Source organism: Bos indicus x Bos taurus, chromosome 15 (assembly GCF_003369695.1).
Source record: "Bos indicus x Bos taurus breed Angus x Brahman F1 hybrid chromosome 15, Bos_hybrid_MaternalHap_v2.0, whole genome shotgun sequence".
NCBI classification, from domain to species: Eukaryota; Metazoa; Chordata; class Mammalia; order Artiodactyla; family Bovidae; genus Bos; species Bos indicus x Bos taurus.
The window spans coordinates 41,229,166-41,254,660 of record NC_040090.1 but is presented as its reverse complement, the minus strand read 5'-3'; the positions used below and the strand labels follow the sequence as shown (position 1 = coordinate 41,254,660).

The 25,495-nt window shown below is 41.0% G+C and overlaps 1 protein-coding gene and 1 pseudogene across 1 annotated transcript in view; one reads left to right on the top strand and one right to left on the bottom strand.

Moving 5' to 3' along the window:
* The window catches only part of SWAP70 (switching B cell complex subunit SWAP70), a 150,141-nt gene extending 125,364 nt beyond the window's left edge, over nt 1–24,777 (bottom strand). The window contains exon 1 of the mRNA XM_027563251.1: nt 24,620–24,777. The gene's annotated coding sequence lies outside the window, so the exon portion shown is untranslated. The remainder of the gene's footprint in view (nt 1–24,619) is intronic.
* Nucleotides 4,239–5,054, top strand: LOC113905667 (annotated as a pseudogene).
* Nucleotides 24,778–25,495: the final 718 nt, after the last annotated feature.

Below are 25,495 nucleotides of genomic sequence, written 5' to 3'. Positions count from 1 at the left end.
TTCCCACGAGCACCACCTGGAAAGCCCAGAACTACCATACAAGACAGCAATTCCATCTCTGGGTATTTTTTTCAAAGAAAACAAAAACACTAATTTGAAACAATATGTGTGCCCTTAGGTTCACTGCAGCCTTATTAACAATAATCAACATAATGTAAGCAACTTAAGTGTTCACTGAATGATAAGTGGATAAATAAGATGTGTTATATATATTATATATATCACATATATTAATACATATATATATATATATACACTCAACTATAAAAAAGAATGAAACTTTCCCTCTGTGACAGCATGGATGGTTCTAGAGGGTATTATGCCAAGTAAAATCGCAGACAGAGAAAGACAAATACCATATGAGTTCACTTATATGTAGAATCTAAACAACAAAACAAAGGAGTAAACATAAAACAGAAACAGACTCATCGACAGGAGAACACACTGGTGGTTGCCAGTGGCCAGGTGGGGTAGGGGTAGCATGAAATAGGTGAGGAAGATAAAGAGGCACAAACTTTCAGTTATAAGATAAACAGGTCATAGGGATGTAATATTCAGTGTGAATATCATCAATATTTTAATAACTATGTAGAGTGACACGGTAATTGGATTTATCGTAGTGATCATCTTGTATAAAAATATCACATCACTATGCTCTACACCTGAAGCCGATATAATATTGTAAGTCATTTACACTTCAATGTTAAAAAACAAACAAACACCTCAGGGACTTCTGGTGGTCCAGTTAAGATTCCACGCTTCCACTGCAGGGGCCACAGACTCAATCCCGGGTCAGGAAAGTTCTGCATGCCACAGACTGCAGCCAAAAAAAACAAAACAACAACAACAACAACAAACAACTCAGTTTCATATGGTTGAAGGACTCAGGTCCCCATTCCTTACTAGCTGTCAGGCAGGAACCTCTATAACTTCTTAAAACTCCTGCATTCCTTTTGTTATGTTGTCTCTTCCATCCTCCAACCAGCAATAGAACATGGAGTCCTCCTTAAATCTCAAATATTTCTGACTGCCCCTTTGGCCACATCTCTTCTGCTTTACACTTTTGGTTATAACTCTCTGACTCCACAGAAAGTTTTCTGCTTTTAGGGCCTCACGTGATTAGGCTGGGCCCACCTAGACAATCCAGGATAACCTACCTATCTTAAACATCATACCTTTTCTACACCTGCAAAGTCCATTTTGCCCTGTAAAGTAGAATATTCACAGGTTCCGGGATTAGAATGTGAACATTTCTGGGGGACCTCTATCCTGCCCACAACAGCATGGAGTAAGCAGAACAGTGAGCTGGAGAACTGGAAGGGGGAGATTTTGCAGGTGGTGAAGATTTTGGTGGTAAGATCTCAAGTGAATCCACAAGAGTAGTAAGGAATAGAAGAAATGTCATTGACGACAAGAAAGTCACAGAATTGAGGGACTTCCCTAATGTTCCAGTTGCTAAGACTCTGGGCTCTCAATGTAGCGGGTCACCCAAGTTCAAATGGTTGGGAAGCTATATCCCACATGCCACAAGTAAAAAAATCCTGCATGCCCTAACTAAAGGTCCCACGTCTCCACATCTTGGGTCACAAATCAAACCTCAGTAAATTCAAGAAAACTGAAATCATACCAAGCATCTTTTCTGACCACAATGCTATGAGACTAGACATCAATTACAAAAAAAAAAAAACAACTGTAAAAAACACAAACACATGGAGATTAAACAATATGTTTCTAAATAACGAACAGGTTACTAAAGAAATCAAAAGGGAAATCAAAATATTCCTAGAAACAAATGACAACAAAAACATGACAACTCAAAACCTATGGGATGCAGCAAAAGCAGTTCTAAGAGCAAAGTTTATAGCAATACAATCCTACCTCAAGAAACAAGAAAACCATCGAACAGACAACCTAATGTTACATCTAAAACAACTAGAAAAAAAGAAAAACAACAACAACAACAAAAAATCCCCAAAATTAGCAGAAGGAAAGAAATCATAAAGATCAGAGCAGAAATAAATTAAAAATAAATGAAAGTAACAATAGTAAAGCTTAATAAAACTAAAAGATGGTGCTTTGAGAAGATAAACAAAATTGACAGATCTTTAGCCAGACTTACCAAGAAAAAAAGAAGAATCAAATCAACAAAATTAGAAATGAAATAGGAGAGGGTACAATAGACAATGCAGAGATTCAAAGGATAATAAGAGACTATTATGAACAACTATATGGCAATAAAATGGATAACCTGGAAGAAATGGACAGATTAAATAGAAAAGTTCAATCTTCCAAGACTGAACCAGGAAGAAATAGAAATTATGAACAATTCAATTACAAGCACTGAAATCTGTGATCAAAAATCTCCCAAAAAACAAAAGCCCAGGACTAGATGGCTTCACAGGTGAATTCTATCAAACATTTAAAGAAGAGCTAATGCCTATCCTTCTAAAACTCTTTCAAAAAATTGCAGAGGAAGGAACACTTCCAAACTCATTCTATGAGGCCTGATACCAAAACCAAAGACAACACAAAAAAAGAAAACTACAGTCCAGTATCACTGATGAACATAGATGCAAAAATCCTCAATAAAATTCTAGCAAACAGAATTCAACAACACATTAAAAAGTTCATACACCATGATCAAGTTGGGTTTATTCCAGGGATGCAAGGATTCTTCAGTATACACAAGTCAATCAATGTGATATACCATATTAAAGATTTGAAAGATAAAAACCATAGGATACTCTCAAAAGATGCAGAAAAAGCCTTGGACAAAATTCAGCACCCACTTATGATTAAAACTCTTCCAAAAATGGGCACAGAAGGAACCTAACTCAACATAGTAAAGGTCATATATGATAAGCCCACAGCAAACATTATTCCCAATGGTGAAAAACTGAAAGCATTTCCCCTAAGTTCAGGAATAAGACAAGGGTGTCCACTCTTACCACTATTATTCAACATAGTTTTGGAAGTCCTAGCTACAGCAATCAGAGAAGAAAAAGAAATAAAAGGAATCCAGATCAGAAAAGAAGTAAAGCTCTCACTGTTTGCAGATGACATGATACTATACATAGAAAACCTAAAGATACTATCAAAAAATTACTAGAGCTAACAAGTGAATTTAGCAAAGTCACAGGATACAAAATCAGTACACAGAAATCACTTGCATTCCTATATACTAACAATGAAAAATCAGAAAGAGAAATTAAGGAATCAACCCCATTCACCACTGCAACAAAAAGAATAAAATATCTAGGAATAAACCTACCTAAGGAGACAAAAGAACTGTATACAGAAAATTTTAGGACACTGATGAAAGAAATCAAAGATGACATAAACAGATGGAGAGATATTCCATGTTTCTGGGTAGGAAGACTCAATACTGTGAAAATAACTATACTACCAAATGCAATATACCGATTTAATGTGATCCCTATCAAATTACCAACTGCATTTTTCACAGAGATAGAACAAAACATTTCACAATTAATATGGAAACACAAAAGACCCTGAATAGCCAAAGCACTCTTGAGAAAGAAGAATGGAGCTGGAAGAATCAACAATCCTGACTTCAGATTATACTACAAAGTTACCGTCATCAAGACAGTATGGTACTGGCACAAAAACATAAATACAGATGAATGGAACAAGATAGAAAGCCCAGAAATAAACCCATGCACCTATGGGTACCTTATTTTTTTACAAAGGAAGCAAGAATATACAATGGGGCAAAAGCAGCCTCTTCAATAAGTGGTGCTGGGAAAACTTGGCAGCTACATATAAAAGAATGAAATTAGAACACTTCCTAACACCATACACAAAGATAAACTCAAAATGGATTAAAGACCTATGTGAGACCAGAAACTATAAAACTCTTAGAGGAAAACATAGGCAGAACACTCGATGACATAAATCAAAGCAATATCCTCTATGACCCACCTCCCAGAATAATGGAAATAAAACCAAAAGTAAACAAATGAGACCTGATTAAACTTAAAAGCTTTTGCACAGCAAAGGAAACTATAAGCAAGGTGAAAAGACAACCCTCAGAATGGGAGAAAATAATAGCAAATGAAACAACTGGCAAAGGATTAATTTGCAAAATATACAAGCAGCTCATACAACTCAATACAGAAAAACAAACAACCCAATCAAAAAGTGGGTTGACAGACATTTTTCCAAAGAAAACACAGATGGCTAACAAACACATGAAAAGATGCTCAGCATCGCTCGTTATTAGAGAAATGTGAATCAAAACACCCATCAAATGGACAACATCAAAAAGTCTACAAACAGAGCCCCTAGCTTCTCACAGGGATGGACCCGGAAGAAGGGACACCCTTGTGGCGGCTGCAGAAGCTTCCCACAGAGCAGGGCCTGCAGCTTCTTCACAAAATAATTGATGGCATTTGTGGCCGAACTTATCCTCTCTACCAGGATTATCACAGGATTTGGGATTCAGCAGAATGGATGCATGTTCTAGAAGACATTACCACCTTTTTCAGAGCTGTAGTTGGTAAAAATTTATCTGACGAAGAGATATCTCAGCAGTTGAATCAGCTGAATTCATCTCATCAAGAAGCTATCATGAAATGCTTAAAAAGTAGGAAAGATGAAATCAAGCAGACTCTGTTGGAAGAAACAGTTGATATTTCCTCTGCACAGCTACAGAATTTTGATTGGCAGTTAAAGCTTGCACTTCCTAGTGACAAGATTGCTATATTACAAATGCCACTTTTAAACATTCATCTAGATGTAAAAGAAAATGGTGAAGTCAAGCCATAGTCTGTTGAAATGAGTAAAGAAGAGCTGAAAATCTAATAAATTCCTGGGAAGCAGCTAACAAGGTGGTCCTGCAGTTGAAATAACTGGAAATGATGAATAGCAACATTATCAGATTCCACGGATACAACTGATACAGAAAGAGAATACCATGTGTTCAGAAAATCTGAATGGCCAGTTGAGAAAGCAGCAGTGTTGAGATTACAAAGACAATAATTTATCAACTTCCCTGCTGCTGCTGCTGCTAAGTGGCTTCAGTTGTGTCCGACTCTGTGCGACCCCATAGACGGCAGCCCACCAGGCTCCCCTGTCCCTGGGATTCTCCAGGCAAGAACACTGGAGTGGGTTGCCATTTCCTTCTCCAATGCAGGAAAGTGAAAAGTGAAAGTGAAGTCGCTCAGTGGTGTCCGACTCTTAGTGACCCCATGGACTGAAGCCAACCAGGCTCCTCCATCCATGGGATTTTCCAGGCAAGAGTACTGGAGTAGGGTGCCATTGCCTTCTCTGCAACTTCCCTCAGGAAAAGGAAATTATATGGTTGACAGGAAATGCATAAAAACATGAAAGATGAAAAGGCTGTAAACACAATTTATATTTTCATAATGACTGGTTTGCTTTATTTATTAAATATTTGAGTAATTTTTATAGATACAGTATTATGGAAAGTTAAAAATAGGCTCTAAAGTAATGTAAACATACAAGCACAAATATACTTGAATATTGTTTAAAGAACTATGTGAATAGTAAGGATGCTTATTATGGATATATATGGTGGTTAATTTGTGATTTTTTTTAAAATAATGTTTAAATATAAGTTGCATGTAACTTAGGAGATTCCACATTTTTCTCATATTTCAAAGGAAAAGTTATAAAATGTAAAATTTTATAGAGGAGCTCTCCAGACTTGAACAAGAAGGAAAAAAAACTAAATCTGGGTGCACAATTTTGAGTTTTGAATTCTAGGAACTAAAATCTTATTATACTCAAGCATAATAAAAGTGAAAATAACACTGTTACTTACTTCTGCATTTCTGTGTCTGTTCAGGAGACTATGCTCTGATAAAAAGAATATGCGCCACCATAGAGTGTATACCTTACTATTCAGATATCAGCTAAGACTATATAGGTCCCTATTTGTTGTAAATTCTTAATTGTTGTAAACTTAATAAAGTTCTGGATGTGAACAACTTCATTGGAAAGTAAACATTTTTAATTTCAGTGATCTTTAAAAACAAGCATTCTGAGCAAATAAAAATATATTATCTTTTTTTAAAAAAGTCTACAAACAATAAATGCTGGAGAGGGTGTGGAGAAAAGGGAACCTTCTTGCACTGTTGGTGGGAATGTAAATTGACACAGCCACTATGGAAGATGGTATGAAGATTCCTTAAAAAACTAGGAATAAAACCATGATATGACCCAGCAATCCCACCCCTAGGCATATACCCTGAGGAAACGAAAATTGAAAAAGACATATGTACCCCAATGTTCATTGCAGCACTGTTCACAATAGCTAGAACATGGAAGCAACCTAGATGTCTATCAACAGATGAATGGATAAAGAAGTTGTGGTACATACACACAATGAAATATTACTCAGCCATACAAAGGGACACATTTGAGCCAGTTCTAATGAGGTGAATGAACCTAGAGCCTATTATACAGAGGGAAGTAAGTCAGAAAGAAAGAAAAGTATCGTATACTAAAGCATGTATATGGAATCTAGAAAGATGGTACCAAAGAATTCATTTGTAGGGCAGCAATGGAGAAACAGACATAAAGAGCAGACTTAAGGACACAGGAAGGGGGAGGAAAGGGTGAGATGTATGGAGAGAGTAACATGGAAACTTATATTACCATATGTAAAATAGACAGCCAATGGGAATTTGCTGTATGTCTCAGAGAACTCAAACAGGAGCTCTATATCAACCTAGAGGGGTGGGATGCGAAGGAGATGGGAGGGAGGTTCAAGAGGGAGGGGACATACGTATACCTATGGCTAATTCATGTTGAGGTTTGACAGAAAACAACAAAATTCTGTAAAGCAATTATCCTTCAATTAAAAATAAATAAATTTACAAAATAAAAATAAAGATCCCATGTCCCGCAACAAAGATCGAAGATCCCTGTGTGCCACAACTAAGACCTGACTCAGCCAAACAAATACACAGAATCGAGGCCTGGGTGTTGGATGCTGGAGTCACTGAGAGTAATTATGCAGGAGGGATGGAGGCAAATGCTGTAAGCCCAGAACTCATGTTCCCATTAGAAGGCTTTAGCATCATTGAAGCCATTAGAACTACTTAAGGAACACTGTAAACATGAATGTTCTGGAGTTATACTCTAGCAATTCTGTATCATAATCTTTGGCGGGTAGGACCCATGCTTCTGATGATAATTAGATTAGGAGCTACCACCACAGGCAATAAGAAGCCATTCAAAATTTTAGTTGGGAAGCCGAGGATCCGAACTGAATTTCAGATAATGGTCTTTAAACAAGGCTCTCAACAGCTATGCAAGAATGGACAGTTTAAGGACATCAGTTTAAAGGGATCTTTGGCTTCCATCACTACGAACAAAGCTAGTGGAGATGATGGAATTCCAGTTGAGCTATTCCAAATCCTGAAAGATGATGCTGTGAAAGTGCTGCACTCAATATGCCAGCAAATTTGGAAAACTCAGCAGTGGCCACAGGACCAGAAAAGGTCAGTTTTCATTCCAATCCCAAAGAAAGGCAATGCCAAAGAATGCTCAAACTACTGCACTACTGCACTCATCTCACACACTAGTAAAGTAATGCTCAAAATTATCCAAGCCAGGCTTCAGCAATATGTGAACCGTGAACTTCCTGATGTTCAAGCTGGTTTTAGAAAAGGCAGAGGAACCACAGATTAAATTGCCAACATCCGCTGGATCATCGAAAAAGCAAGAGAGTTCCAGAAAAACATCTATTTCTGCTTTATTGACTATGCCAAAGCTTTTGTCTGTGTGGATCATAATAAACTGTGGAAAATTCTGAAAGAGATGGGAATACCAGAACACCTGACCTGCCTCTTGAGAAATCTGTATGCAGGTCAGGAAGCAACAGTTAGAACTGGACATGGAACACCAGACTGGTTCCAAATAGGAAAAGGAGTTCGTCAAGGCTGTATATTGTCACCCTGTTTATTTAACTTCTATGCAGAGTACATCATGAGAAATGCTGGACTGGAAGAAACACAAGCTGGAATGATGACACCACCCTTATGGCAGAAAGTGAAGAGGAACTCAAAAGCCTCTTGATGAAAGTGAAAGTGGAGTGTGAAAAAGCTGGCTTAAAGCTCAACATTCAGAAAACGAAGATCATGGCATCTGGTCCCACCACTTCATGGGAAATAGATGGGGAAACAGTGGAAACAGTGTCAGACTTTATTTTTCTGGGCTCCAAAATCACTACAGATGGTGACTGCAGCCATGAAATTAACAGACACTTACTCCTTGGAAGGAAAGTTATGACCACCCTAGATAGCATATTCAAAAGCAGAGACATTACTTTGCCAAAAAAGGTTGGGCTAGTCAAGGCTATGGTTTTTCCTGTGGTCATGTATGGATGTGAGAGTTGGACTGTGAAGAAGGCTGAGCGCCGAAGAATTGATGTCTTTTGAACTGTGGTGTTGGAGAAGACTCTTGAGAGTCCCTTGGACTGCGAGGAGATCCAACCAGTCCATTCTGAAGGAGATCAGCCCTGGGATTTCTTTGGAAGGAATGATGCTAAAGCTGAAACTCCAGTACTTTGGCCACCTCATGTGAAGAGTTGACTCATTGGAAAAGACTCTGATGCTGGGAGGGATTGGGGGCAGGAGGAGAAGGGGACGACAGAGGATGAGATGGCTGGATGGCATCACTGACTGGATGGACGTGAGTCTGAGTGAACTCTGGGAGTTGGTGATGGACAGGGAGGCCTGGCGTGCTGCGATTCATGGGGTTGCAAAGAGTTGGACACGACTGAGCGACTGATCTGATCTGATCTTGGCTTCCATATGCATTGTTGCCTCAAATTGATGTAAGGATGCACCTTCCATGTACACTATCATGCCTATTGTCTATCCCCACTACAGCTTTCACAACTGTTCTTCTCTTTATGAAGAAAAAAAAAAAAGTGCATCACCCACGCATCCTAAGAGAGTCAGACACCTAAAAAAGTCATCTCTTTAAAGAGCTTAGATACCTAAAAAAGTCATCTCTTTAAAGAGGTCACCCAGAGTAGGCTTCACTCTTGCCATCTCCTGCTTCACCACTTCTAATTTACCTTGATTCATAGACCTAACATTCCAGGTTCCTATGTAATATTGTTCTTTACAGCATCAGGCTTTACTTCCATCACCAGTCACATACACACCAGGGCATTGTTTTTGCTTTGGCTCCATCTCTTCATTCTTTCTGGAGTTATTTCTCCACTGATCTATAGTAGCATATTGGGCACCTACCAACCGGGGCAGTTCATCTTTCAGTGTCATATCTTTTTGCCTTTTCATACTGTTCATGGGGTTCTCAAGGCAAGAATACTGAAGTGATTTGCCATTCCCTTCTCCAGTGGACCACGTTTTGTCAGAACGCTCCACCATGACCTCTCCATCTTTGGCAGCCCTACATGGCAGGGCTCATAGTTTCATTGGGTTAGACAAGGCTGTGGTTCATATGATCAGTTTGATTAGTTTTCTGTGATTGTGGATTTTCATTCTGTCTGAATCAGTGAATTAATATGGACTGGAATGGGCAAATTTAATTCAGATGACCATTATATCCACTACTGTGGGCAAGAATCCCTTAGAAGAAATGGAATAGCCCTCATAGTCAACAAAAGAGTCTGAAATGCAGTACTTCAGTGAAATCTCAAAAATGACAGAACATCTCTGCTTGTTTCCAAGACAAGCTATTCAATATCACAGTAATCCAAGTGCCCCAACCAGTAACGCTGAAGAAGCTTGAAGTCGAACAGTTCTATGAAGACCTACAAGATCTTCTAGAACTAACACCCAAAAAAGATGTTCTTTTCATCATAGGGGACTAGAATGCAAAAGTAGGAAGTCAAGAAACACCTGGAGTAACAGGCAATGTGGCCTTGGGAGTACAAAATGAAGCAGGGCAAAGCATAACAGAGTTTTGCCAAGAGAACGCACGAATCATAGAAAGCACCCTCTTCCAACAACACAAGAGAAGACTCTACACATGGATATCACCAGATGGTCAACACTGAAATCAGACTGATTATATTCTTTGCAGCCAAAGGTAGAGAAGCTCTATACAGTCAGCAAAAACAAGACCAGGAGCTGACTGTGGCTCAGATCATGAACTCCTGATTGCCAAATTCAGACTTAAATTGAACAAAGTATGGAAAACCACTAGACCATTCAGGTATAACATAAATCAAATCCCTTACAAGTATACTGTGGAAGTGACAAATAGATTCAAGGAATTAGATCTGATAGACAGAGTGCCTGAAGAACTAGGGATGGAGGTTTGTAACACTGCACAGGAGACAGTGATCAAGACCATTCCCAAGAAAAAGAAATGCAAAAAGGCAAAATGGTTGTCTGAGGAGGCCTTACAAATAGCTGAGAAAAGAAGAGAAGTTAAAGGCAAAGGAGAAGAGGAAAAATATACCCATCTGAATGCAGAATTCAAAAGAATAGCAATGAGGGATAAGAAAGCCTTCCTCAGTGATCAGTGCAAAGACATAGAGGAAAACAACAGAATGGGAAAGACTAGAGATTTCTCAAGAAAATTAGAGATATCAAGGGAACATTTCATGCAAAGATGGGCTAAATAAAGGACAGAAATGGTATGGACATAACAGAAGCAGAAGATATTAAGAAGAGGTGGCAAGAATACACAGCAGAACTGTACAAAAAAGATCTTCATGACCCAGATAATCATAATGGTGTGATCACTCACCTAGAGCCAGACATCCTGGAATGTGAAGTCAAGTGGGCCTTAAGAAGCATCACTATGAACAAAGCTAGTGGAGGTGATAGAATTCCAGTTGAGCTATTTCAAATCCTAAAAGATGATGCTGTGAAACTGTGGCACTCAATATGCCAGCAAATTTGGAAAACTCAGCAGTGGCCACAGGACTGGAAAAGGTCAGTTTTCATTCCAGTCCCAAAGAAAGGCAATGCCAAAGAATGTTCAAACTACCACACAATTGCACTCATCTCACACATTAGTAAAGTAATGCTCAAAATTCTCCAAGCTAGGCTTCAACAGTATGTAAACCGTGAACTTCCAGATGCTCAAGCTGGATTTAGAAAAGGCAGAGGAACCATAGATCAAATTGCCAACATCCGCTGGATCATTGAAAAAGCAAGAGAATACCAGAAAAACATCTATTTCTGCTTTATTATACTCCCAAGGCTTTGATTGTGTAGATCACAACAAACTGGGGAAAATTTTTAAAGAGATGGGAATACCAGACCACCTTACCTGCCTCCTGAGAAATCTGTATGCAGGTCAAGAAGCAACAGTTAGAACCGGACATGGAACAACGGACTGGTCCCAAATTAGGAAAGGAGTACGTCAAGGCTGTATGTTGTCACCCTGCTTATTTAACTTATATGCAGAGTACATCATGAGAAACGCTGGGCTGGAAGAAGCACAAGCTGGAATCAAGATTGCCAGGAGAAATATCAATAACCTCAGATGTGCAGATGACACCACCCTTATGGGCAGAAAGCGAAAAAGAACTAAAAAGCCTCTTGATGGAAGTGAAAGAGGAGAGTGAAAAAGCTGGCTTAAAACTCAACATTCAAAAAACGAAGGTCATGGCATCTGGTCCCTTTACTTCATGGCAAATAGTTAGGGAAATAATGGAAACAGTGAGAGACTTTTTTCGGGGGGCTCCAAAATCACTGCAGATGGTGACTACAGCCATGAAATGAAAAGATGCTTGCTCCTTGGAAGAAAAGCTATGACCAAACCAAACAGCATATTAAAAAGCAGAGACATTACTTTGCCTCTTCTTTCTTTTTGCAATGGTCCTTACGCTGGACTCTGTCTTGAAATGGTGGGCAACCACAGCTACAGATTTCAATTTACAGTACATATCGAGCAATTCAACTTTTTCTTATAATGTCGTAACTTTTCTCTGCTTCTTGGGAGCACTTCCAACATCACTAGCAACACTTTGTATGGGTCCTACAGTGTTACTTAAGGTTTACGGTACTGCTTTAAACTCAATGAAAAATACGTAAGAACCACGACAGATCATTTCTTACTGTAATATGCTATTTACTGGAAAAAGCAGTTAAGTAACTGCTCATGTGGCGATGATTAGCCTCATAAAGCCTTTTAAGCAGACAACACTTGAGCTCACTGCAATAGCAACAGGATGTGGCTATGAAATTATTACAGCAGTACAGTATGTACCACAGCTAATTTATGCAGCTATGATTTAATACCACATCTTCATGTTCATTTACATCTCTCTGGCCTTCCAATGGCGCCATGGATGGTCTCTGTTTGTGTACCTAAGTTTTGATAAATTTTAACTTTTTATAATAGATCCGTGTAAATGTTATGGTAATAAATGGTAAAACAGACTAGTAACTAGATATATTTTATGCATTCATGACATACCAAGCTTTTTAAAAATGTTTCACTATTTTTAGGCTATGTGTTTTGTCTGAGAGTTTTCTCAAATTATCACAAATATCAAAAAATTTCCAATATATTTATTTAAAAATTCTGCCTCTAACTGGACCCACACAGTTCAAACTCATGTTGTTCAAGGGGGAGCTGTATTGCAAGGTATATTATAATTAATTTTTTATGTTCCCAATTTTTTCTGAGGATTTGGGGTCAAATAAAATGCCTCTGTCTGAAGAATAAAATATATAAGTAATATTATTATTAATTTGTTAAGTATTGATAAAGCCTTTCTTGGTATGTTTCCCAGGAATTAAGTGAGTGAAGCTAAGTGGGTAATGGTTCCTTTGAAAGTTAGGTGCTTTCCAACTCTTTTGCTTTCAACAAAACTGAAAACTGAGGTGTCAGCTGACAGATTGTTAAAAATAATTTTGATAGGAAATTACTATGTGATTTTTGGCATTTAATTCAGAAGGAGCTCAAATAATTGAGAAAGTCTACAATATCAAAACTCATTTCCCCCCACATACCAACAGTCAATCATTGACAAAGGAGGTAAGAATATACAATGGCAAAAAGATAGTCTCTTCAGCAAGTGATGTTGGGAAAGCTGGACAGCTGCACGTCAATCAGTGAATTTAGAACACACCCTTACACCATACACAAAATAAACTCAAAATGGCTTAACAACTTAAACATAAGACGTGATACCATAAAACTCTTAAAAGAGAACACGGGTGAAACATTCTGACATAAATCATACCAGTGTTTTTTTAGGTCAGTCTCCTAACGTAATAGAAATAAAAGTAAAAAATTAAAAAATGAGACCTAGTCAAAAATCACAAGCTTTTGTATAGCAAGTGAAAGTTGCTCAGTCATGTCCAACTACAGCCCATGGAATTCTCCAGGCCAGAATACTGGAGAGGGTAGCCTTTCCCTTCTACAGGGGATCTTCCCTACCCAGGGATCAAACCAAGGTCTCCCACATTGCAGGCAGATTCCTTACCAGTTGAGCCACAAGGGAAGACCAAGAATACTGCAGTGGGTAGCCTATCCCTTCTCCAGGGGATCTTCCTGACCCAGGATTCAAATCGGGGTCTCCCGCATTGCAGGAGGATTCTTTACCAACTGAGGTATGAAGGAAGCTCCTTTGCATAGCAAGTTCAGTTCAGTTCAGTCGCTCAGTCGTGTCCGACTCTCTATGACCCCATGAATCACAGCACACCAGGCCTCCCTGTCCATCACCAACTCCCAGAGTTCACTCAAATTCATGTCCATCGAGTTGGTGATGCCATCCAGCCATCTCATTCTCTGTCATCCCCTTTTCCTCCTGCCCATAATCCTCCCAGCATCAGGGTCTTTTCCAATACATCAACTCTCTGCATGAGGTGGCCAAAGTATTGGAGTTTCAGCTTCAATATCAGTCCTTCCAATGAACACTCAGGACTGATCTCCTTTAGGATGGACTGGTTGGATCTTCTTGCAGTCCAAGGGACTCTCAAGAGTCTTCTCCAACACCACAGTTCAAAAGCATCAATTCTTCAGCGCTCAGCTTTCTTCACAGTCCAACTCTCACATCCATACATGACCACAGTAAAAACCATAGCCTTGACTAGACGGACCTTTATTGGCAAAGTAGTATCTCTGCTTTTCAATATACTATCTAGGTTGGTCATAACTTTCCTTCCAAGGAGTAAGCGTCTTTTAATTTCATAGCTGCAATCACCATCTGCAGTGATTTTGGAGCCCCAAAAAATAAAGTCTGACACTGTTTCCATTGTTTCCCCATCTATTTCCCACGCATGAAGTGATGGGACCAGATGCCATGATCTTAGTTTTCTGAATGTTGAGCTTTAAGCCAACTTTTTCACTCTCCTCTCTCACTTTCATCAAGAGGCTTTTGAGTTCCTCTTCACTTTCTGCCATAAGGGTGGTGTCATCTGCATATCTGAGGTTATTGATATTTCTCCTGGCAATCTTGATTCCAGCTTGTGCTTCTTCCAGCCCAGCGTTTCTCATGATGTAATCTGCATAGAATTTAAATAAGCAGGGTGACAATATACAGTCTTGATGTACTCCTTTTCTTATTTGGAACCAGTCTGTTGTTCCATGTCCAGTTCTAACTGTTGCTTCCTGACCTGCATATAGGTTTCTCAAGAGGCAGGTCAGGTGGTCTGGTATTTCCATATCTTTCAGAATTTTCCACAGTTTATTGTGATCCACACAGTCAAAGGCGTTGGCATAGTCAATAAAGCAGAAATAGATGTTTTTCTAGAACTCTCTTGCTTTTTTGATAGGAAACCATTAAAAAAAAATGAAAGGACAATCTATGGACTAGGAGAAAATATTTATAAATGATGCAACCAACAAAGACTTAATCTCCAAAATATACAAACAGCTCATACAACTCAATAACAAAAAGCAAACAACCCAACCAAAAAATGGGTAGAAGACCTAAGTAGCTATTTCTCAAAAAATATATATATATAAATGGACAGTAGGCACATGAAAAAATGCTCAACACTGCTAATCATTAGAGAAATGCAAATGAAAACTACAAGATACCACCTTCACCAGGCACAGGAGCCACCATTAATGTCTCCAAATAATAAATGCTGGAGAGGATGTAGAAAAAAGGGATCCCTCCCACACTACTGGTGGGAATGTAAATTGGTGCAGCCACTATGGAGAACAGTATGGAAGTTATTCAGAAAACTAAAAATTGAGTTGCCATATGATCCAGAAATCCCACTTCTGGACACATATCTGGAGAAAACTATAATTCAAAAAGATACATGCACCCTTATGTTCATAGTAGCACTTACAATAGCCAAGACATGGAAACAACTTAAATGTCCATTGATGGATAAAGAAGACTTGGTATATATACACAATGGGATACTACTCATCCACTGGAAAAAAAAATGAAATAATGCCATTTTGGGCATTTCTTCTCTTTTTTGTTGCCCCTGTCTTTTTGTCTCCACCAGCGCCAGGCAAACAGGCGCAGCAGTACCACAATGAGGAGCAACAGGAGGACAATGCCTGTGACAGCACCCACCCAGTGCCACCCTGAACCCAGTGCTGGGCTGATCTTGGAATAGGGATTCAGCTCCTCCATCAGGAGGGCAGCTGCGGGTGGAGGCAGGGGCTGAGCCGGGGGAAGGCCCACTTGCTCTTCAAATCGCCTCACCCTGGAGCCTAGACTCCTCTCATCTTAGGAGACCCGGGTTCTGGTCTTGGCCTGTTCCTCAATCCCTTCAACCTCACCTGTGTGTGTCTAGATATTATCATTCTACATGAAATTAGGTCAGAAAGAGAAAGACAAATACCATATGATACCACTTCTATGTGGAATCTAAAATATGAACCTATCTACAAAACAGAAATAGGCTCACAGATATAGAAGACAGACTTGTGGTTGCCAAAGGAGAGGGTAGGCGGGGAGGGAGGGAGGGTTGGACTGGGAGTTTGGAATTAGTAGATGTAAACTGTTACATATAGAATGGATAAACAACAAGATTCTACTGTACAGCACAGAAAACTACGTTCAATATGCTGTGATAAACCATAATGGAAAAGAATATACATATATATGTATAACTGAGTCACTCTGCTGTATGGTAGAAATTAACACAACATTGTAAATCAACTATCAGTTCAGTTCAGTCACTCATTCGTGTCCCACTCTTTACAACCCCATGAATTGCAGTACGTCAGGACTCCCTGTCCATCACCAACTCCTGGAGTTTACTCAAACTCATGCCGATTGAGTTGGTAGTGCCATCCAACCATTTCATCCTCCATCGTCTCCTTCTCTTCCCGCCTTCAATCTTTCCAACATCAGGGTCTTTTCAAATGAGTCATCTCTTCACATCAGGTGGCCAAAGTATTGGAGTTTCAGCTTCAATATCAGTCCTTCCAATGAACACCCAGGACTGATTTCCTTTAGGATGGACTGGTTGGATCTCCTTGCAGTCCAAGGGACTCTCAAGAGTCTTCTCCAACACTACAGTTCAAAAGCATCGATTCTTCGGCACTCAGCTTTCTTCACAGTCCAACTCTCACATCCATACGTGACTACTGGAAAAACCATAGCCTTGACCAGACGGACCTTTGTTGGCAAAGTAATGTCTCTGCTTTTTAATATGCTGTTTAGATTGGTCATAACTTTTCTTCCAAAGAGCAAGAGTCTTTTAATTTCATGGCTGCAATCACCATCTACAGTGATTTTGGAGCCCAAAAAAATAAAGTCTGACACTATTTCCATTGTTTTCCCACCTATTAGCCATGAAGTGATGGGACCGGATGCCATGATCTTAGTTTCTGAATGTTGAGCTTTAAGCCAACTTTTTCACTCTCATCTTTCACTTTCATCAAGAGGCTCTTTAGTTCTTCACTTTCTTCCATAAGGGTGGTCTCATCCGCATATCTGAGGTTACTGATATTTCTCCCAGCAATCTTGATTCCAGCTTGTGCTTCATCCAGCCCAGAATTTTTCATGATGTACTCTGCATATAAGTTAAATAAGCACGGTGACAATATACAGTCTTGATGTACTCCTTTTCCTATTTGGAACCAGTCTGGTGTTCCATGTCCAGTTCTAACTGTTGCTTCATGATCTGCACACAGATTTCTCAAGAGGCAAGTCAGGTGGTTTGATAAAACCAAAGCTTTAAATAACAAAAATAATTCCTGCTCATTTTAAGAATTCAAGTAAAGTCAAATGTAAAAGTGAACAGTTAGACAGCATATTAAAAAGCAGAGACATTACTTTGCCAACAAAAGTCCGTCTGGTCAAGGCTATGGTTTTTCCAGTAGTCGTGTGTGGATATGAGAGTTGGACTATAAAGAAAGCTAAGCGTCGAAGAATTGATGCTTTTGAACTGTGGTGTTGGAAAAGACTCTTGAAAGTCCCTTGGACTGCAAGGAGATCCAACCAGTCCATCCTAAAGGATATCAGTCCTGGGTGTTCATTGGAAGGACTGATGTTGAAGCTGAAACTCCAATACTTTGGTCACCTGATGCGAAGAGCTTACTCATTTGAAAAGACCCTGATGCTGGGAAAGACTGAGGGCAGGAGGAGAAGGGGACAACAGAGGATGAGATGGTTAGATGGCATCACCGACTCAATGGACATGAGTTTGGGTAGGCTCCAGGAGTTGGTGATGGACAGGGAGGCCTGACGTGCTGCAATTCATGGGGTTGCAAAGAGTCAGACATGACTGAGCGACTGAAATGAACTGAACTGAACTGAACTGAGCCTCTTAGTCTAATTCAATCTCCTTTCTGTAAAAAGACAGCTGCTACAAAATGGGATGATTTCTATGATGCCAGATCCCAAGTGGAGGAGGATGCAGACCAGATCAAAGATGAGTGGGCCAGACTCCTGTGTCATGCTGTCCTGGATCCAAATCTTTGCTTGCCTTGAAGGTCTAAATCAACGTGGCAAGTTATGCACACATGGACACACTCAGGACTGTAAAATATGAAACTGTGACATGGTTTATGTTTCCAGCTGGCTCTGACTCCAGGGCCCCGGGGTATCTGTCTGAGTGTAGCCCCTGCAGGCCAAAGCCTAGTCCCCATCCATATCAGTCCTTTCAGGGACTTGGACGTTTGAAAATCCTGCTCAGTCTCAAAATTGGTCTCAGCACTGCTTCCACTGGTCAACATGTCCTGCCCCAGGAGTTGACCTGCTGCAGACAGTTCCCAGGGGGCAGGGTGGGGAGCAGTAAGCAGGGTCTCAGCCTACACAGCTTACCTGAACAGATGTTTGGGAAACTTTGGAGTTCTGATCCTGTATTTGTGCCTCCTTGACTTAAGGCAGGCCCAGACGTCCCCGGCAGCAAAAAAAGCAAGCAGATTTGCCAGAGGAGAACCAGCCAGTTCAGTTCATTCTGCTTTCATTTTTCCCACCTATGAGGTGTTTGGCAGCTCATGTAAGTGTTGATAACCCATGAGACTGAGACAAATGCCCTCCTCAAGGAATACACTAGCTCTTTCATTTATTTGGACACTTCACCTTTTAACTCAGGAAAGCTCTGGCAGGACACAGCATTGCTTTTCTCCACATTTTCCATGTTGCAGGAGAAAGCATTTTATGAAAGACTGAGCGAATGAATGAATGAACAAATAACTACCTGGTTTCTGTAAATTTCAGTTTTTTAAGTCTGTCACTTTAAAAATATGCTTCCATTCCCTGTCTTGATTCAGGTCCTCACAATCTCTTACCTGTACCCTGCACCCAGCCCAGAAAGAGTCTCAGCATTATCCCTATACCTGTTCTTGGCATCTTCCATCACTCCACTTCAGCTTTACCATCACAGTCTGCCTTGGAAACCATCTGACTCATTTCATTATGTTCTAAATTCAACCATTGATTCATTCAACAAACATGTATTGAGGGACTTCCCTGGTGGTCCACTGGCTAAAACTTCATGCTCCCGATGCAGGGGGCCCAGATTCAATCCCTGATCAAGGAATTAGAGCCCACATACCACAACTAAAAGTTTGCAAGCCACAACTAAGACCCAGTGCAGCCAAATAAACAAATAAATAAAATTTTAAATATGTATTGAGCATCCACTATGTTCCAGGTATTGCTCTGGCTCCTTGGGACACATCAATAAATTAAAAAAGACAAAACAAATATCAGTGTTCTGCAAGGGCTCATTTTTGAATAAATATGAATAAATATAACATTTGAATAAATATGTTATATCATATGTTATACTATAAAAAGTTAGATAAAGGAAAAAAAGCAAGGAAACCAGCATAAGAGCGCAGGGTGAAAGATGCTGCCAGGAGCTGTCCCACTGAGAAAGTGAGCTAAGTGAACTGAGCAAAATCTTAAGAAAGTGGGGAAAGAAGACAAGGAGAATAGCTGAGAGAAGGATGTTCTAAGTAGAGAGAACTGAGGCAGGGTGTGTCTGACATGACTGAGGAACGACAAGAAGACCCTGTTGCTGGAGCAAAGTGAATGATGACGAGAACAGTAGGAGCCAGAGGTGCAGTCCTCTAGGTCAGATCACACAAGACTTTGTCAGAGGGTCTTGAGCAGAGGGACTTGCTATGACATATTTGAAAAGAATTCCTCTGGCTTCTGAATGGAGAACAGACTCCTGGAGGTGGGGGTGGATTTAGAAGCAGAGCAAATTGTAGGAGCTACTGCAGTAACCCAGGCAAGAAATAACTAAGAGTGCCTCTGACCAGGATGGGAGCAGTGCAGGTCGTGAGCAGCGTACGGATTTGACTCTGGGTATATTCTGAAGACAGAGCCGTAGGGATTTCCTGGTTGGAGGCAGGAGGTGAGAGAAAAAGAAAAGATGACTCTCAGGCTTTATTTAGTCTGAGCAATGGAAGAAGACCACCCTCATCAACTGAGGCAGGGGAGGCTGTGTGTAGAGCAGTACAGGGGGTAAGATTAGATGTTTGTGTGTGGACACACTGACCTTGGGTTGTCTTTTAAACTTTTAAGTGGAGATGTCAAGTAGACAACTGGATAAATGACTAAGGAGAGAGATCTGGGCTGGCTCTCTCATGGCTTCCCACGCTTTAAATATGGAGTTCACTGACATCTCCAAAATCAGCTGACTTGTCCCTTAAGCTGCAATTTCTTAAATTCCATTGCCTACTTGATGTATTCATTTAGCTTTCTAAGAGGCATCTCAGATTTAACATGTCCAAAACTAAGTTCCTAATTCTCTGACTCCCTCTATAAAACACAAACAGAAGAACAAACAATAAAATTTTTTAAATATGGCAGTTCCATTCTTTCTAAAACTTTAAGCCATCACTGACTCTTCCTTTCAAACTTCACATTCAAACCATCAACAAATGCTGCTGGATCCATGCCCAGGCTATCTGTACCACCTTTACCACTGCACCCTGGTTCGAAGCACCGTATTATCTCTTGCCTGAATTATTAACAACCTCCAAACTCTGACAGTTTGACAATCAAATTGATTCTTTTAAAAGCTAAATCAGAGCATCTCATTCCTCTCCTCAAAACCCTCCAATGGCTCCACTATCACAGTATGTGATACAATCCACCACTCTGCTTGCGTCCCCTTCATTTCCCACTTACTCCACTTCCGTCACACAGGCTTTTTCCCACATGCCAAGCACATGCCCCTGCCTCAAAGTCTTTGCTCTGGTGTTTCTTCTGCCATGAAAGCCCCCTCTCCAGATTTGCAAAACGGCTGCTCTTTCACCTCCTTCGTATCTCTGCTCAAATGTTACATCAGAAAAAAATCTTCCCCAACTACTCTACATAAAAACAGTACACCTAATCTCCCTCACCTGGCTTCATTTCCCTCTGTTGCACTTATGATTATCAGACAATATAATACATAATACATAATATTTAATATATATGTTTATTGTATGTCTCCCTAACTAGAAGCTTCACAGTAGCACAGACTTTATTCACTTCTCTATCCTCAGTGCCTGGACCAGTGCCTGGCAGGTAGTAGACATTCACTAAATATTTGCGAGAGGAAGGAAAGAGGGAAGGAAGAAAGGAAGGCTGGCTTCTTTGGAGCTCAAGAGTTCATCATGACACCAGAAATTGGCTGGAGAAAAAAGACCTCAGCACAAACTCTTGAACACAAGTTCATGGCATAACCACCGCCCCTCGCCCCACCCCACCACACACAGACCCTCAATAACTTAAAACCCATGAAAATGTACAACAAAGGGAGATGTGACATATGTTTGCGGGGTGGAAAAGTATACAGCCATTAAAAACACTAATTATGAAGACAGTAAAATGTCTATAGTGTGTTAAAAGTAGCAGACTGTGAAATAGAACAGTTCTCAATATGTAATTACTGTGCTGCTATAATTACAGCAATGCAAATGTGTGCACACAGGAGAGCTGATGTTTAAAACAAAATAAATTACTGTGTTAGGCCTATTAGTGGCATTGTGGGTGGTTTTGTAATCTTTCTTTTTTCCCTTTACAATTAAAAAAAAAAAATCTTGTATTCTTTCTTCCTTAAAAGGAGCACGTTTTAACTCCCTGGGCACACTGGCTGAGGAAAATCCCAGCCCAGTGAAGTCAGCACCCAAGTTTCCCCAGAGACTCCCCTGCATGGAGGAGGGGTCCTGGGCCTCGCCTGCACAGAGGGCTGCCCCAGAGGTTGAAACCCAGTGGTAAGTGAGGCATAGAGCGTTTGCATGACTAATCCAGGAAAAAAAAACCCACCAGAGACTTATTTCTATTTAAGCACAGAGAAATGCAGAAGTAGATCTACGTGAACCTAATTTGTCTTTAAAACGAAACCAACTGTGCCCCTGAGGCGTTTTGGGGGGTGGTGGAAGGGGCTTCTGTAAGGAGAGAAAGTCAAGTCCAGGCTGTAATGACCCTCACTGGAGAACCAAACACTTCCACTGGGGTCCAGATTCGTGGGCCTCGGGTCGCTCCTCAGGGGAACCTCCATGTTAGTGCCGAGAGATCTGAATCTAGAAACCCACTGAATGTTAAGCTGTTCATAACCAAATTAAGGTTATGTACATTGGTCATCATAAAAGCTACCGAATTTCTTACTAGAAAAAGGCACATCACCCCCCAAATTGGAAACAATTTCAGGGTTGTCACGGACTCTTTAAATCCTAGACAAGCTTACTTGGCCCTGTACCCCTAGATTAAAAACTCCTGCTGCATCTGCTACATACATAGTGTATGACGTGAACATTCTTTTTCATCTGTTGATAGGTTTGTGATTAATAAATACAAATAAATAAGTACAGATTAATTTAAAAGAAATACTGAATTCAGGGACTTTGTTGTTGTTCTATGTTCTCCAGAGACAGTAAACGCCCCTACAGGTCCAGGAACACGTTAAAGGGGGTCTTCCATCCCAGGGGTCTCCTATCCCTGCTGCAAGGCTGAACCCCCAATGTCCCTTCTAAGACAGTGGGTCCTGCCCTGGCGGGTCCCGGGGCCCAGGCATTGGAAGGCGCCTGTGCTTTTCGGGGTTTTTTTTTTGTTTTTTTTTTTTTTTTCACGGAAATGCTGCAACCGCTGCTTGGCTCACCTGTATTTTAAGTTTTACTCCCCAATTATCACTGGGTTTTCTGGACGTAGACTGTCAGCCAGTGTCTACAAAAATAACCAGCACGGTCCTGAGCGCGTGGCGCAGCCCTCGAGGGCGCTCCGGGTGAGCGCCCTGGGGAGGAGCCCTGACGCGCCCGGGCGTAGGCGGCCGGCTGGGCCGCGGCCAACCGCGGAATGTCCTGCCCGCGAGCTCCCCCGCCTGGGCGCGCCGGGAAGCCCGGCCGAGACCAGGGAGCGCGCGGCGTTCCCGCGCGGAGGGGCGCGCCGGGCGTGGCGGCGGTGGGGGCGCCGTAGGGCGCCGGCTCCCGACAGGCCTCGGCGTCGGGCTGAGCGGCGCCAGGCCCGAGACGGTGCGGTTCCCGAACACCCTCCTCCACGGCGGCTCGCTGACTGAAGGGAGACCGTAAGCAAAGGGGCGCACGCGCCAGCCTGTTCCTCATCGCTGACGACTCCAGGCCGACCCCTCTCCCGGCTGTCTTCTCATTCCCTGAGATGCCCCCAAACCTGATTTCCACTTTGGCAACCAAACTTGGCTGGTTCGAGAATACCCGGCCCGACTCAGTCCGGGACTCATCTGACAATAGCATCTTGCACACGTTCTGTATGTATGCGTCTGCTGAATAAATAAAATATTTTATTTTTCATGTTTGAACGGTGTCTGCTTCAACATTTCAACAGTGAGCTCCTTGTTCGGAGTGGGTACAGTCCGTGATGTGCTGAGAAGGATGGGGGGCGGCCAAGGAAGTGGGGTAAAAAACGCAGGAAGCTGCTGACTGGAAAGTCAGCTCCTAGAACATATCCGGGCGCAGCGCCTGGTGCCGCGGAATTCCGCGCAGAGGGCGAGAACCACGTGACCTCATCACGGAACTGGAAAGAAAGATGCTAAAGGGAGAGCCCGAAGGGGATAGTTACTACCTGATAGCCGGGTACAGGCCCAGCTCTTAGAGGCACTAGAGACGTGGGACTGGGGAAACCTGAGACTCCAGGAGACCTGAACAGAAGGAGGCCGGTCAAAAGGGCCCCAAATCTTCCTGCAGAGACAGAGGTACACATAGCGCCCGCCACCCCACCCCCACCCCCGCAACACACCCCCAACACACCCCCAACACACACACCCGGGCTGCGGGCTTGGAAGGCAGATTCTAGGCCCGGCCCCAGGCTTCTCAGGTCCGGTGGGACCAAGGCAGCCTGCAGGGGGCAAAATGTTCGTTTCTACTGCTAGGCTGGGACTGAAACCAGAGCCAAAAATAGAAGCTGAGATCAACTGAAAGGAATGAGACTGAACAAACATGTGTGTATGTCTAAAACCCTGATGTGACACATAGTAAATTAATATTCCCAAACACGGGTGTAAAACGGGATTACTTAGTGAGGAATGCTCGCATACATGAATGAACATTTGGAGGGAAAAAAAGGAAGTTCTACATTATACATCAAAATAAACTCCATGTGGATTAAAATTCTAAATATTTTAAAGAACATCATAGAAACACTATATTAAATAGGATAAAACAGATTTATGGGTAAATGTCAGCATTCCCAAAGCTTTGAAACAAGCAACTGCAAAGGAAGACTAACATTCAAAAACTCCACAGGATTTTTTAAAGAAAAATGTTTACACAAAACAACAAACAGAAAATCCCTCAAACGTATAAAATTTTGTTTATATATCTAAAAAAAACAAAGATTCCACTAACTCAATTTACAAAGAAGTATGTAATTCAAGAGGAGAAATAAAATTAGTACACAAGTATAGGAGGAAATTTTCATTGTTACAGATAATCAAACATTTTAAACTTCAAACAACTTTGAAAAATATTTCATCACTGTATTGTACACCTGAAACTAACATAATATTGTAAATCAATTATACTTTTATTAAAAAAAAAACTTTGACATAGCACCATACATCTACTAAAGTTGAAGAAATGCCGTAAAATTGTAATGCATGATGTTAGCAAAGCAATAAAATAATGCTCACAATAATACTTTGAATATTTTAAAAATTGATTTATCTTATATACATCTTAAGACAATGATAAATTCATTAAACTGAAGTAATATAGTCAAATATATGTTATTTTATCTTCACCCAATTAACAAAACCCTTAACTTCAATGGAAAGTGACTGCAAAAAGATTGCTTCACCTCATCCTTTTCCCAGAGTTGGAGTTAGCCAGACGTAAAATGCCACTTCTTCATTTTCAGTACACTCAGTCTGTTGCAAAATAAAGTATCTAAAGATATGAATTAAAGTACTGCCACAGTTTAGGGAAAAGATCTTCAAAGTAAAAGCAAAAAAAGATCTTGACTTAGTTTATTCACTTCTGTGGTTTTAAATGCCATCACTGTGTTAATGATTCTCAAAACAGATCCCTAACCCCAACCTCTCCCCTGAACTTCAGACTCAAATATTTGTCTGTCCTCTGACCTCTTCAAATGGATATCAAACATAAATGTCCAAATCTGACCGCTTGTTCTCCATCTCTCCTTCTCCAGATACACGCATACACCACGCACGACTGTTTTTCTAACAGTCTTTATCTCGGTTAATAGCAAGTCAGTTCTTTGATTTGCTCAGGCCCCAGACTTGGAGTCATCCTTGAGTCCTTCTCTTTCCTTTAAGTCTGGGCCAGATCATGCCAATTCTGTATTTAAAACTTACCCAAATCTCTCCATCTATCATCACCTGTAAAAGCTGAGGTGCTCGCTGTCCCCTAAAGCCCTCCCCCACATCTCTGGCCTTTTCTCTTCCTCCTTTCCCTTCCCATGACTCCTTTTGGTTAGACTGGCCTCCTTGCTGTTCCTCAAGCACACCAGGCACATGCCCACATGACGGACCTATTTCCTCAGCCAGGAAGGTTTTCCCCTCCATAGTCTCACATGGTACATGCCCCACGTCCTTCAGATCTTTACTCAGAAGCAAAAACAACTTTCTCAGTGAGGCAAACAAAAACAAAAACAAAAAACAAACCTTCCTGCTTTGGATTTTTCTACTTTATCACTATCTAAAGGTATGTAGGG